Genomic DNA, 13,738 nt, shown 5'->3' on the forward strand with positions numbered 1-13,738 from the left:
AAGATGTATGTGACATGGAAGAGTAACCCATGACTCTAACTCTTTGTGCATTTGCAGTCCAAAGCAAATTTTAAATATGCACAAATTTAGGGGGAGCTCTTACTTGTCACATACTTCTCAAAGCGACAATATATTTCATGCTTATTATCATTTCTCAAAGCTTTGATCTATATGTTGTCATCAATTACCAAAAAGGGGGAGATTGAAAGTGCAACTATCCCTAGGTGGTTTTGGTAATTCATAACAACATATAGCTCATTGAGCCAATGCTATTCCAAGATGATTATTTCAGGAAAGCTCAATGATTGGCATGGCATGGATGTGAAAGTGGAACCCTCAAAATGCTAAGGACAAAGGATTGGCTCAAGCTCAAAAGCTCAAGACTCTTTATTTTACATTTTAGTGATCCAATATCACATTGAGTCTTTAGGAAAAGCCAATACTATCAAGGAGGGATGAGGTGTTGCTTAATGAGCCTCTTGCTTCATGTGCTTAGTGATATGCTCCAAAACCCTCAACTACTTTCCCATATCCACATATGACCAAAACCCTAAGCCAAACTCGGTCCTACCGATTCTTCCTATCCGGCGCCACCGAGTTTCATTTGTCATAAGCCACTGCCAAACCCTAGCAAATCGGTTCTACCGATAGGGATCTCGGTCTCACCGAGATGGGGTTGCAAACTCTCTGTTTCCCTTCCGTAACTTTTCGGTCTCACCGAAAGAGCGAATCGGTCCCACCGAGATTGCAATGTAAATTCAGTGTTCGCTTTTTGTAACTCTTCGGTCTCACCGAAAGAGCAAATCGGTCCCACCGAGTTTGCCTGACCAACTCTCTGGTTAGCTAATTACCAAATTCGGTCCCACCGAGTTTGTGTAATCGGTCTCACCGAGATTACGTTATGCCCAAACCCTAACCATATCGGTCCTACCGAGTTGCATGTCAGTCCCACCGAAAATCTCTAACGGTCACTAGGTTTACCTTTTCGGTCCGACCGAGTTTGTTGATTCGGTCCCACCGAGATTGGAAAACTGTGTGTAACGGTTGGATTTTGTGTGGAGGCTATATATACCCCTCCACCTCCTCTTCATTCGTGGAGAGAGCAATCAGAACACATACACAATTCCAACTCATATGTTCTGAGAGAGAACCACCTACTCATGTGTTGAGACCAAGATATTCCATTCCTATCATATGAATCTTGATCTCTAGCCTTCCCAAGTTGCTTTCCACTCAAATCTTCTTTCCACCAAATCCAAATCCTACGAGAGAGAGTTGAGTGTTGGGGAGACTATCATTTGAAGCACAAGAGCAAGGAGTTCATTACCTACACACCATTTGTTACTTCTTGGAGAGTGGTGTCTCCTAGATTGGCTAGGTGTCACTTGGGAGCCTCCGACAAGATTGTGGAGTTGAACCATGGAGTTTGTAAGGGCAAGGAGATCGCCTACTTCGTGAAGATCTGCCGCTAGTGAGGCAAGTCCTGTGTGGACGATGGCCATGGTGGGATAGACAAGGTTGCTTCTTCGTGGACCCTTCGTGGGTGGTTGCTTCTTCGTGGACCCTTCGTGGGTGGAGCCCTTTGTGGACTCGCGCAACTGTTACCCTTTGTGGGTGGAGCCCTGTGTGGACTCATGCAACCGTTACCCTTTGTGGGTTGAAGTCTCCATCAACGTGGATGTAGGATAGCACCACCTATCCGAACCACGGGAAAAACATCCGTGTCTCCAATTGCGTTTGAATTCTCCAAACCCTTCCCCTTACATTCTTGCAAGTTGCATGCTTTACATTCCGCTGCCAATATACTCTTTGCATGCTTGCTTGATGATTGCTTGACTTGTCCTACAATAGCTAAAATCTGCCAAGAACTAAAATTGGGAAAAGGTTAAGTTTTATTTGGTCAAGTAGTCTAATCACCCCCCTCTAGACATACTTTCGATCCTACACCCCCCTAGTTTGTAGCTTTTCTACCTTTGCTTTCAAACTGCTCTTTGAGCTGCTGTATCAGAATATGTTGTGGTTTCGTTCTCAGCAATGGAACCGGGGAGATGCTCCCTCTTTTTCTAAAAAAATATTTTATATGTTATTATATATTATTTTTATTGTCATCATATATTTAAAATATACTTACATATGTAAGAAAACAATATCCCATATCTTATTAACTTATAAAAATAATTTCTTAACAAATAAAATCCTGGATTGTTTTGGCACGAAAATCCTAGTGATTGTGTACAAAAGCTTGGTAAGATTTAAGGACGAATGTAATAATATCACTTATTATTTAAATATATTTATAACAAAATGCTCAGCACCTTTTTATTTTTTTGATAACATTGTTGGCCCAACCCAACATTATAATTAGAATCAGCCCAGCAAAATCGTGTATTTCGAGAAAGTGCAAATGGCCTGTAATTTTTTAGGAAATAAAATAAATGGGCCGCATGGACGCTACATTATTTGTTCACCCAGCCCAGCTAATGGATGTAATTTAAAAAAAAGATCAAATTGACTATAAATTCTACCTCGCAAAAAAAAGACTGTAAATTCTGAAAAAATGGGTTGAATACGTGCCACATTTTTGGAGGCTGAAATGTGGGCCAATAGGTCGAAGCCAACGCATGTCGTTGTCAATTTAGTCAACAAATGATTCTGACATGTTAGCCGTTGGATTTACATCCAACGACCGGCATCCATCTTCAATGTCTCGTCTTCTTCCTCCAGCGCCGCCGGGACCACCTCCCGCCTCCTGCTGCTAGCAGCTCTGCTTAGCACGCTTCGCTATGAAGCGCTACTCCACCGTTGGCCATGCCATCCCTCCACCCCTCCACACCTCCTGTTCTTCTCCACCGACTGCCAAACCACACCGCACTAGAACCAGTTAACCCTCGTACACCTCTCCATCTGCGATTCTACTCCCGCGTCTTCCCATCTCCGGCTCATTGCTGTCCGGGGCCTCGCCGTCGTCCACCACCTTGGATGTGCTCGGCGCGGCATGGTCAACATGGTCAACGAACGACACCATCGGAAGTAGACTGTGCGTGGAGAGGCTGACAGCTGGGTCCATGGCCGCACACAAGGAAATGCCTCCTTATTACGCGCAAAATAATGATTCCTCCACCTGACATCTGGGACCCATCGGAAGGGCCACTGTATTTCGTGAAAATAATGTGCCCCCCGCTGACATGTCGGACTCACCAACTATCTTCGCACGCAAGGAAGTGCCTCCTTATTACGCCCAAAAAATGAATATTCCCCCTGCCAGCTGGAACCCAACATAGTGGGAGGCTGACTTGTGGGCCTACCAAGTTGACGGGGACGGAGGGCTTTGTCAACTTAGTCAATATGAACGATTCTAGCTCCTGTTACCATATGATGTTAATCCAACGGCCGTAGTGCTTCTTCAACCTCTGGTCTTCTTGCTCCAGCCGCCCAAACCAGTGTCGGTCGTGCCGCGTGCTCCTGCCTCCCGTGGCCGGCTGTGATGACGCGGAGGCCTCACCGCCCCCTACTACTCCCACTGCTGGCCAGGCCATCCCTTTACTCACCCACACCCCCTGTTATTCTGCGGCGACAGCAGCCTCACACCGCAGCCGAACCAGTGAACCCTCGTACTCCTCTTCGCATGGGCATCCACTTCTGCGTCTTCCCCGGCTCCGAGTTGTCCCCTTCCTAGTCCTTGTCGTCGTCCACCGCCGTGGTGCTCTTGGCGCGGCGTGGTCAACATGGTCAAGGAACGACTTCCATCGGACGTGGACTGTACGTGGAGAGGCTGACAGCTGGGTCCATGGCCTGAGCAAGGAAGTGCCTCCTTATTACGCGCAAAATAATGGTTCCTCCACCTGATAGTGGGGACCCACCGGACGGGCAACCGTATTTTGTGAAAAAAAACATTTCCCCCTGACTGCTGGGACCCACCAGCTACATCTTCGCACGCAAGGAAGTGCGTCCGGGCAAAAAAAACGATTCGCCCCCTGACTGCTGGGACCCACCAGCTACATCTTCACACGCAAGTGCCTGACAGTCAGGACCCACCTAGTCGAAGCGTATGTAGCGTTGTCATTCTGGTCATGAACATGTACGTACATATATACTAGTGGATGTAGAGGCGCGCACGTGTCATAGTAGAGGCGCGTATGTGTCGTAGTAGAGGCGCGTACGTGTCGTAGTAGAGGCGCGCACGTAGCATGTACACGTATGTACAGTGGCCAGGGTGCAAGAATGAAAATACGGCCACGTATGTGTACATACGGGCGGGTCTCGAACGCCTACTCGCGCATACGTACGGCCAGGGCTCGTGTACATGGCAGGGTCAAAACGGAGAAACAGCGTCGTCGTCGTGTTCATGGGGAGGCAACGGAATGCGTCGTGTTAATGGGGAGGCAACGGAATGCGTCATGTTCATCGGGAGGCAACGAACGTGTGGGAGCCAACCGGCTGGGTCGGAACGGAATGCGTGGTCGTGTTCATCGGGAGGGCTTGGACGGAACAGGCGATGGAAATGAGGCCTGGCGTACCGCAAAACGGAGGAAACAGCCTTGTGTTCGACTGGCCACATTCAAAACAGGATCATGTTCATCGGGAGGGGTCTGGCGTACCGCAAAATGGAGGAAATGGACCTCCTACGGTAGAAACGGGGGTCCTGTTGATCGGGAGGGCTGTGGCGTACCGCAAAACAGAGGAAATGGACCTCCTACAGTCGAAACGAGGGTCCTGTTGATCGGGAGGGGTGTGGCGTACCGCAAAACGGACGAAATGGACTTGTGTTGGAGCGCTACGGTCAAAATGGGGGTCCTGTTCATCGGGAGGGGTGTGGCGTACCACAAAACGGGACTCCACGGGATACTGTTCATCTCCACCGTCGACCTCCTCCAGCCTCCACGGGCTACCGTCGACCTCCTCCAGCCTCCACGGGCTCCTGTTCATCCAACCTCCACCGCGCGCTACTCCACCGGCACTACAAGAAATATGTCAACTTGTGACCACCACTATTGGTCACTGAATGGTCACAAATTTCCATTTGTGACCTTTTTGTGACCAAAAACATAAGGTCAAAAGCTGGCCGTCATAAACTGACTATAGCGACCTTTCTTCTGGAATGGTCAAAGACGTTTATGACCAAAATACGTCTACTGTGGCGTTTTGGTCACTAGCAACCTCCCCAGGCCACGTAGGCATCCAACGTGGCAATCTGACGTGGCACAAGAATCAGCCCGGTCCAATTCGGTGTTTTACATGGGCCTAGCCCAACAATTCGGCCTTTTTAATATATTTTTCTTGTTAATTTTCGCTAGCTACATGGGCTTGGGCCATTAATTCAGCCTTTTTTTCTAAGATGCAGCCTTTTACAGTCTACTGGTTCTTTATTTTCGTCCTTTTTTTTGCCACTAGTCCCACCAATCAGATTGGTCCCACTTGTCATGCCTATCACAAAATTGATCCCACGCATCAAAAATTTCAAAATCTGTCAAACAACCATTATAACTTGTCAGGTTTCCATTTGACGGGTATTCAGATCACATACACAATCATTATTTCAAACAATCCAAATAGCAAATGAAATTCATCCAAAACAACACGGCATTAGTCTATTACAAATGTTACAGTATACTACAGCCCGGATAAGCCTACTACTGCCTACATTTACAACACATAATATGCTAGTCTTTGTTGATATGCTTCACAGCTTCGAACTTGGATTCGGACTTCACTTGTGCAAAAAACAAGAATGAACATATAAGAATAAGAATGTGTACAGAACATCAAACAGTAGCCAATGAGGGATCCAATAACTTATAAGCAAGAATTGACAGCAAATGAGATGTACATAAATAGTATGACTAACACTAACCAGTATGCGTTCATGGGTGCCTAAAATGTTCTCACTAGCTAGGATTTTTTTTAGTATACAATATACTGACATGTGCAACTCTCTAAATTGATCATAGAAATGAAAATTGTAGGTGTGCTGCAGGCCAGATCATCATATTTGAGCATTAATATTTCTGTATTACTACACAACAACTACAACACTAGGAGTACATAGCAACTAGTAGCAGAACTAGAAGAAATAACCAAATTGAGTCTACACTAATATCATCAGGAACATGAGTATAACAAGCATCTTTCCTTACTGGGATACAGTGACACAGCAAAATTACTAGGATACAATAACACATACACATTGTTGATTTAACACGTTCAGAAACAATCTAGTGTGTATATTGTATTCTGTAAGGCTTGATTTAACACAATGAGGAACATTATTGATTTAAAACATGTCCCTAGAATGTACTACTCCTGCAAATATCAGAAGAGCATAAGCACACACTACATCTACTCCCCATACAATCACTTGCCAAACTCACAAGAGCATAAGCAAAAGACCAATGCATATTACCCAAGTTTCTTCAGTACTCGAGCATCACAAGGAAAAAGAGCAGTGCATCACTAGTGACTAAGTACAAACTAGTCAGATCTAGATGATATCAAACCGAATCAAATCAGCCACATCAAAGAAAGGAGAAAGTGATACAGCTAAAGAAAAAGATGGATGGAGGCAAGATAGAGAAGCAGCAGCCAACCTCATACTGCTCGGTCCATAGGCTGGTCCCGGTGGCCTGTTGGTAGCGGTCGAAGATCCCCTTGATGCTGCAAGTAGCACATGAAGAAGAAGAACAAAACGAAGCCGCCTTATAGAGGTAATCAAGCAAGCAAACAGAAGCAACAGTGTAGTACAGAATGTATCACTATAGAAGGGGCATAATTTTTGTACAAGTTAAAATTGAACATGGTTTGTACTTCTCACATAAATCTTTACTCTTGTAAATTCAAAGCTATGTTTGATCCCAGATGACATGAGCTGATGATTATAATGTATGACACCCTACTGAAGCAACAAACAACTCCTGACTTATTACTACAAAGAAAATAGTTCTTCCCAAGCCTCTATTTTAACAATGTATGAGTCCTGACATACGCGACCACATTTAGTACATAATGTGTGTGTTTTTGGCCTCGAGCATCTACCAAGTAAAATTACTACCCACAAGCAGCCTTCAAGTTCAGTCTTAGACAAGCCAAAGATTACAATATAAGTGCCAGACCCAATTGTAGCGAGCCATACCGCGTAATACGCCTTCTTGATCTCACCCTGGCCGGCGTCCTTCTTCACGCCGAGCATGTCATAGTAGTCCCTCACCACCATGGGCCTGGTCCCTGCACGCAGCCACAGACCTCAGGGCAAGCTCACCAAACCGGGAACAAATAAGAACCACAAGGATTAAGGTACACATGGCATTTTCCCAGTCTGCAGTCACTAAATAAATGAAAGGAGTATGACAGAAATACAGTAAAATAGTCTAGTTAACTTGTCGATTAAGAGACTAATGAAACGGTCATTCTAAGCATACTAGAGCTTCAAACCTCAAGCTAAACAGAGTAATACTAGTGCATACAAAACCTCAAGCTAAACAAAATGTGCAGTACCTAGGAAGTAATCATCATATTTTCACAAAAACAACATGCAATGCAGACATATATACTCATACAAGAAGATCACTGCCTGCAGTTTTATTTAGATGACATACACTGCAAAATTTTTAAGAGAAAATAACTGCACCGAGCAATTTACTTCATGATTAAGCAAGCAAGTCGACATGGCATCAAATCGAACACAAGCATAAAAGATCTATCAATCTGCATCATCAGTAGAGCTACACTACAGCAGGGCATTTCAGCATTATTTAACCCTTCAAATATTTTGTCAGAGTACATGCCACGAGTCTACACTCTATAGTAAACACAGCTATAGCACAAATCTGGGGTACCAACCGTTCAAAAGGACAACAAAACTGCATCTAAACAGCAGGGTTCTAGAAATCACAATACAAAATTGTGCATCTCACAGCTGACTCACACATATTTAATCTCAATAAAACTGGACTAACTACCCAATAATCAACCTCTTTAGCTCCAGTATTTTCAACCTGACCAATTTAGCTCCAATAACTAACAAGAGGTACAATCTTGGCTCAATTTAGCTCCATATTTTCTCCAGTGGGACAGGCACAATTTGCAGAGTGTGCTCAAACAAGAGGTAGTTATTCATCTCATCAGCTACAATCTTGGCCACCTGATATACCAAGAACTAATGGTTGGTACTGCAACTCTCTCGGACGAGTACTAACTAGAAAGAGCACCATGGGGACGGGGAGGGTTGGATGGGAATCTCACCAGGATGAGGTCGAAGATGAACCAGGAGGTGCCGAAGAGGAACACGGACAGGGACAGCAGGAACGGCATGAACTCTAGCCCTCTTCGACCAACCTCTGCACAAGCACTACCACACGCATGGCTCATGACTCAGTAGTCAGCGCGTACACCAAACTGTTGACTATGGATTTCAGACATGTGTGCGTGCGTACCGTGAAGACGGTGATCCGTGAAGCTGATCGAGACGTCGGCGCAGGGCACGACGATGGCGCCAAGCCGCGATGCCGCCGCCGAGGACGACGAGGGAGAGGACCAGAACCCCCGCTCGCAGTCGGTGGTGGCGACCATGTCCACTACGGCCTCTGTCTCGGGCCGCGGGATGAGCACGCCATCCCGGACAGTGACCACCAGGTCCTTCCAGTGCTTGTTCCTGAGTGGCGCGCTAGACGGGGAAGGGGCGGAGGCATCGGCAAGGACCCAGCAGAGATGGCGGTGGAGGTGCGGCGCCGAGGGTGGGACGAGCGCGGCGTCCCTGCGATGGAGGGTGCCGACTGAGGCCTCCGGGACAGGCGGAGGAAGAGCGGCGGACGTCCTCCGGGAGGCGGCGAGGAGTGGGTGGTGGCGTGCGGGCGCGGGCTGCGGGGTCGGATCTGAATCGGGAGGGATGGGATCGGCGGGGTGGCGGTGGCGATGTGGGAGACGAGGGGAGGTATGGGGGAGAGGGAGCGCTAGGGTTCGTGGGGTGAGAGGGTGAGGAAGTTTTCTCTTTTCTTTTTTTGAGACAAAGATGGGGAGTGAGGGAGAAAGGGCTGCCGTCGGATCCGAGTGCATCCGACGGCGTTTGAGCACGATCCGCGTGACATGTCCATGGACCAATCAGAACCCAGTAGACGTTATGACTTTCTAAATTGGTCGTAATCGATTAAAAATAAGGTGTTGAGCCATATTTTTTCAAAAAAGGTGTTGAATCATATAAACAATTATATGATATGAGAAACTCAAAAAGAAACATTTTCATTGTGTCACCAAATGTGACATAGTTTTTATGAAAACTAACAAACTTGGAATTGGAATAAGACAAATATCTTTTAAAAATTGTTATGAGAAATGAGTTTTTAGGGGGGGAATCATTTTCTATTTTTGGAGTGCAAAAAATGTTTACAGCACCACTCCATTTTCCAAAACTATAAGACAACATTTTATGTACAATTGACCAAATCTTTAGATGTAAAATGCTTTCGATCCACCTCTCATCAAAAAGACAAATTGTGTTTCAAAAAAGCATGTACCTCGACATTCTTTTGTTTTTCTTCTACTTTTTCACATGAAAAATTCAAAGAAATGATCTTATATTGAGCACAATGGTGCATCTTGGAATGGCAAACAATGTTACCTAAGAATGTTTTCATTTTCTTTGCACGGAAAAATCATTTTTCATTTTTCGAGTGCCCGAAAAGAGGCTTTTTTGTGAAGGACCTGCCAAATATTTGTTGCCAAATTGGACCATATCATTTTCTAAAAACTAGGCCATATTTAATGCACAATTGATCAAATGGTTGGGTGTAAAATGTTTTGATCCACCTCTCATGAAAAAGACAAATGTTCGCCGATTCAGTTGGAAGCGGGTCAAATTTGAACTGTAGCTGCCTTGTAGTTTGCTCTTTATTTTTTTCAGAAATAATTTCTAGGTATATAAGTATCTATTTAATCAGAGAAATATCAAAAGGTTTCCAAGATTCAACCACTAGCTAGGAACAGTCATTCCCGCCGGTTTGACCGCATTTTGAAACGGGCATAAAAAATTCAAAAAAAATCAAAAAATTCTGAAACCTTCGCATTGTGTCATTATATGTGGACAATTTCCCAGGAAAAATAATAAACTTGTAATACGGCAATTATTTTAAAAAAGTGTTCTTTGAAACGAGGTATCATGTGTGGAGATCAATGGCTTTCAAGCCAAATGATCAATCTTATGGCCACATTCTTGGCATAGTTTGTTCAAATGATCTCATATTGTGCAAAAGGGTGCATTTTGGAATGGCAAACAATATTGCCTAAGGAAGTTTTCATTTTCTTTGGATGAAAAAACCATTTTTCCATTTTTCGAGTGCCCGAAATGAGGTTTTTTGTGAAGGAACTACCAAATAAATTTTGTAAAAATGGACCAAATTGATTTTATAAAATACTAGGACATGTTTAATGCACAATTGACACAATGGTTGGGTGTAAAAAGCCTTGATTCACCTCTGGTGAAAAAGACAAATTTTCGCTGATTCAGCTGGAAGCGGGTCAAATTTGAACTGTGGCTGCCTCGTAGTTTGCTCTTTATTTTTTCTGAAAATCATTTCTAGGTACATAAGTATCTATTTAATCATAGAAACACCAAAAAAAATTCAAGATTCAACCACTAGCTAGGAACGGTCAAGCCCGCCGTTTTGACCGCATTTTGAAACGGGCATAAAAAATTCAAAAAAAATCAAAAAATTGGAAAACCTTCGCATTGCATCATTATATGTAACCAAGTTACCAGGAAAAATAATAAACTTGTAATACGGCAATTACTTTAAAAAGTGTTCTCGGAAACAAGCTATCTAGTGTGAAGATTCATGGCTTTCAAGCCAAATGATCAATCTTATGGACACATTCATGGCATAGTTTGTTCAAATGATCTCATATTGTGCACAATGGTGCATCTTGGAATTCTAAACAATGTTGCCTAAGGGAGTTTTCATTTTCTTTGCACGGAAAATACATTTTCCGAGTGCCCGAAATGATTTTTTTGTGAAGGACCTACCATATATTTGTTGGAAAATTGGACCAAATCGATTTTCTAAAATACTAGGACATATTTAATGCACAATTGATAAAATGGTTGGGTGTAAAAAGTTTTGATCCTCCTCTCGTGAAAAAGACAAATTTCTGCCGATTCAGCAGGAAGTGGGTCAAATTTGAACTGCAGCTGCCTCATAGTTTGCTATTTATTTTTTCCAAAAATAATTTCTAGTTACATAAGTACCTATTTAATCAGAGAAACACCAAAAAAATCCCAAGATTCAACCACTAGCTAGGAACGGCCATTCTCGCCGTTTTGACCGCATTTTGAAACGGGCATAAAAAATTCAAAAAAAATCAAAAAATTGGGAAACCTTCGCATTGTGTCATTATTTGTGGCCAAGTTCCCAGGAAAAATAACAAACTTGTAATATGGCAATTATTTTAAAGAAGTGTTCTCAGAAACGAGCTATCACGTGTGGAGATCAATGGCTTTCAAGCCAAATGATCAATCTTATGGCCACATTCATGGCATAGTTTGTTCAAATGATCTCACATTGTGCACAAGGGTGCATATTGGAATGGCAAACAATGTTGCCTAAGGAAGTTTTCATTTTCGTTGGAAGAAAAAACCATTTTCCATTTTTTGAGTGCCCGAAAGGAGGTTTTTTGTGAAGGAACTACCAAATAATTGTTGCAAAATTGGACCAGATCATTTTTATAAAATACTAGGCCATATTTAATGCACAATTGACAAAATGTTTGGGTGTAAAAAAATTTGATCCACCTCTCGTGAAAAAGACAAATTTCCGTCGATTCAGTTGGAAGCGGGTCAAATTTGAACTGCAGCTGCCTCATAGTTTGCTATTTATTTTTTCCAAAAATCATTTCTAGTTACATAAGGACCTATTTAATCATAAATACATGGTTTGGTGGCGATACGTCGAGGTTTGGGCGGTGGCCGAGGGCCCCAACTCTAGAGCGTGTAAACTCGCATGCCCGTCGCGTGGTCACCGTGTGACCATAATGTTGCCATGTGTTCTGGGCGGCCTAGGCATGTCTAGTGGGTTGGGCACTCCCCAGGTTGGTGCTAGGAATAAAATTACAACATAAGATTCTCATGAGGAGACCGATCGATGCTCAAACATGAATTAGCAGCCAAGTGTTTGGTTAGCGGTACGGGAAATGCACATGGCCAATGGGCGTGAGTTTTGGCTGAGGATGATCATCTACTAAGGAGAATGTCTTCACAAATTTTTAGCTCAAAAGGAGGATCCTAGGTGGTACTTGCTTTGCAAAGTACCACGCTGGACAAAAATATGAATGTTGAAGCTGGGCTCAAAATAATGAATGGAGTGAGATGAAATTTTGTGGAGGATGGTTATTTGGGCATAGGAAAGCATTGTAGAAAATTTATACCATTTGGACATGCCAAAGTAGTACTTCCTTCACAATGCTCTTCTATGGACAAAAACTTGGGAAAACTAGTGAGAGAGATTGGATGAATGAAATGAGCTCAAAATTGGTGTAGGTAAGTTACTTAGGTATGGTCATGCGCTGGTAAATTTTCAGATCATTTAGATAAGCCTAGCTAGTACTTACTTCACAAAGCTTCTCTCGAGGTAGAAACTTTGGAAATTTCCCGAGAAAGATTTACTAGGAAAATTGAGCTGAATATTATCATGTGGCAATGATTTGGGTATGGAAGAGTACCCGAAAAGTTTGAGGGTAATAGGAGGGGTCTATATAACACTTGCTTTGCAACGTGCCAATTTGGCCATAAAATATAAATTGAACCTAGGCTCACATAGATGATTTGACTGGGCTGCAATTTGGAGGAGGGTGATAATTTGGGCATATGAAGGAACTGTATAAATTGCATGTCATTTAGAGATATAAAAAAGGTACTTCCTTCACAATGCTTCTAGGTGGACAAAAACTTTGGAAATTTGCCGAGGAAGATTTGCTAGGCAAATGGAGCTGAATTTTTTCATGCGATAATGATTTGGATAGGAAAGAGTGCCCAAAAATTCCGAGGGCAATCAAGAATATATAAATAGCACTTCCTTCATAAAGTGTTGTTGTGAACAGAATAGGAAAATGAATATTGTTGAATTAGTTTTGAACTAGGCAAGGAAGGATTTTTACATATTTGATGAAGATATGCCCCAAAGAATTTATGAGATTTTTTTGGGAATTTTGGGAATGATAGAAATATAGGTTGCTTCACAACCTAGGGCAAAAACTGCCACATGGACATGACACATAGGCAAAACCGATGAGAGGCGCCTAGTCATCACAACCCACCACAATCTACAAGGCTATGACCATCTATATTGGTAATTAACAACTAGAAATAAGGCAGCGGACTAGCACTGTTTGCTTTGTGACCATTTCGTGTAAGGAAATTACGACCTTTCTGACCAAAATGGTCGCAATGGTTTAGGGTTTGGAGCCCCCTGAACAGCTTTTGACCAATTGGTCTAAAATGATCATAAATTTATGACCAATTCTTCGAGGGTCACTGACAGAAGGTCATAAGTTGACATATTTCTTGTAGTGCGGCTATTGTTCAACCACCCCTCCACGGGCACCCCTCCACCATCTACTGTTCATCCAGCCCTCCACACCACTGGGTCCTGTTCAACCACCCCTCCAAGGGCACCCCTCCACCGTCTACTGTTCATCCAGCCCTCCACCACACCACGGGGTCCTGTTCATCCAGAGGCAACGCCACCGCTCACTGTTCATC

The 13,738-nt window shown here is 43.5% G+C and overlaps 1 pseudogene; it reads right to left on the reverse strand.

The window, feature by feature from the left end:
* Positions 1-6,294: 6,294 nt before the first annotated feature.
* Positions 6,295-11,981, reverse strand: LOC119333468 (annotated as a pseudogene).
* Positions 11,982-13,738: the final 1,757 nt, after the last annotated feature.

The sequence above is a fragment of the Triticum dicoccoides genome, chromosome 7A, assembly GCF_002162155.2.
Source record: "Triticum dicoccoides isolate Atlit2015 ecotype Zavitan chromosome 7A, WEW_v2.0, whole genome shotgun sequence".
NCBI lineage: Eukaryota > Viridiplantae > Streptophyta > Magnoliopsida > Poales > Poaceae > Triticum > Triticum dicoccoides.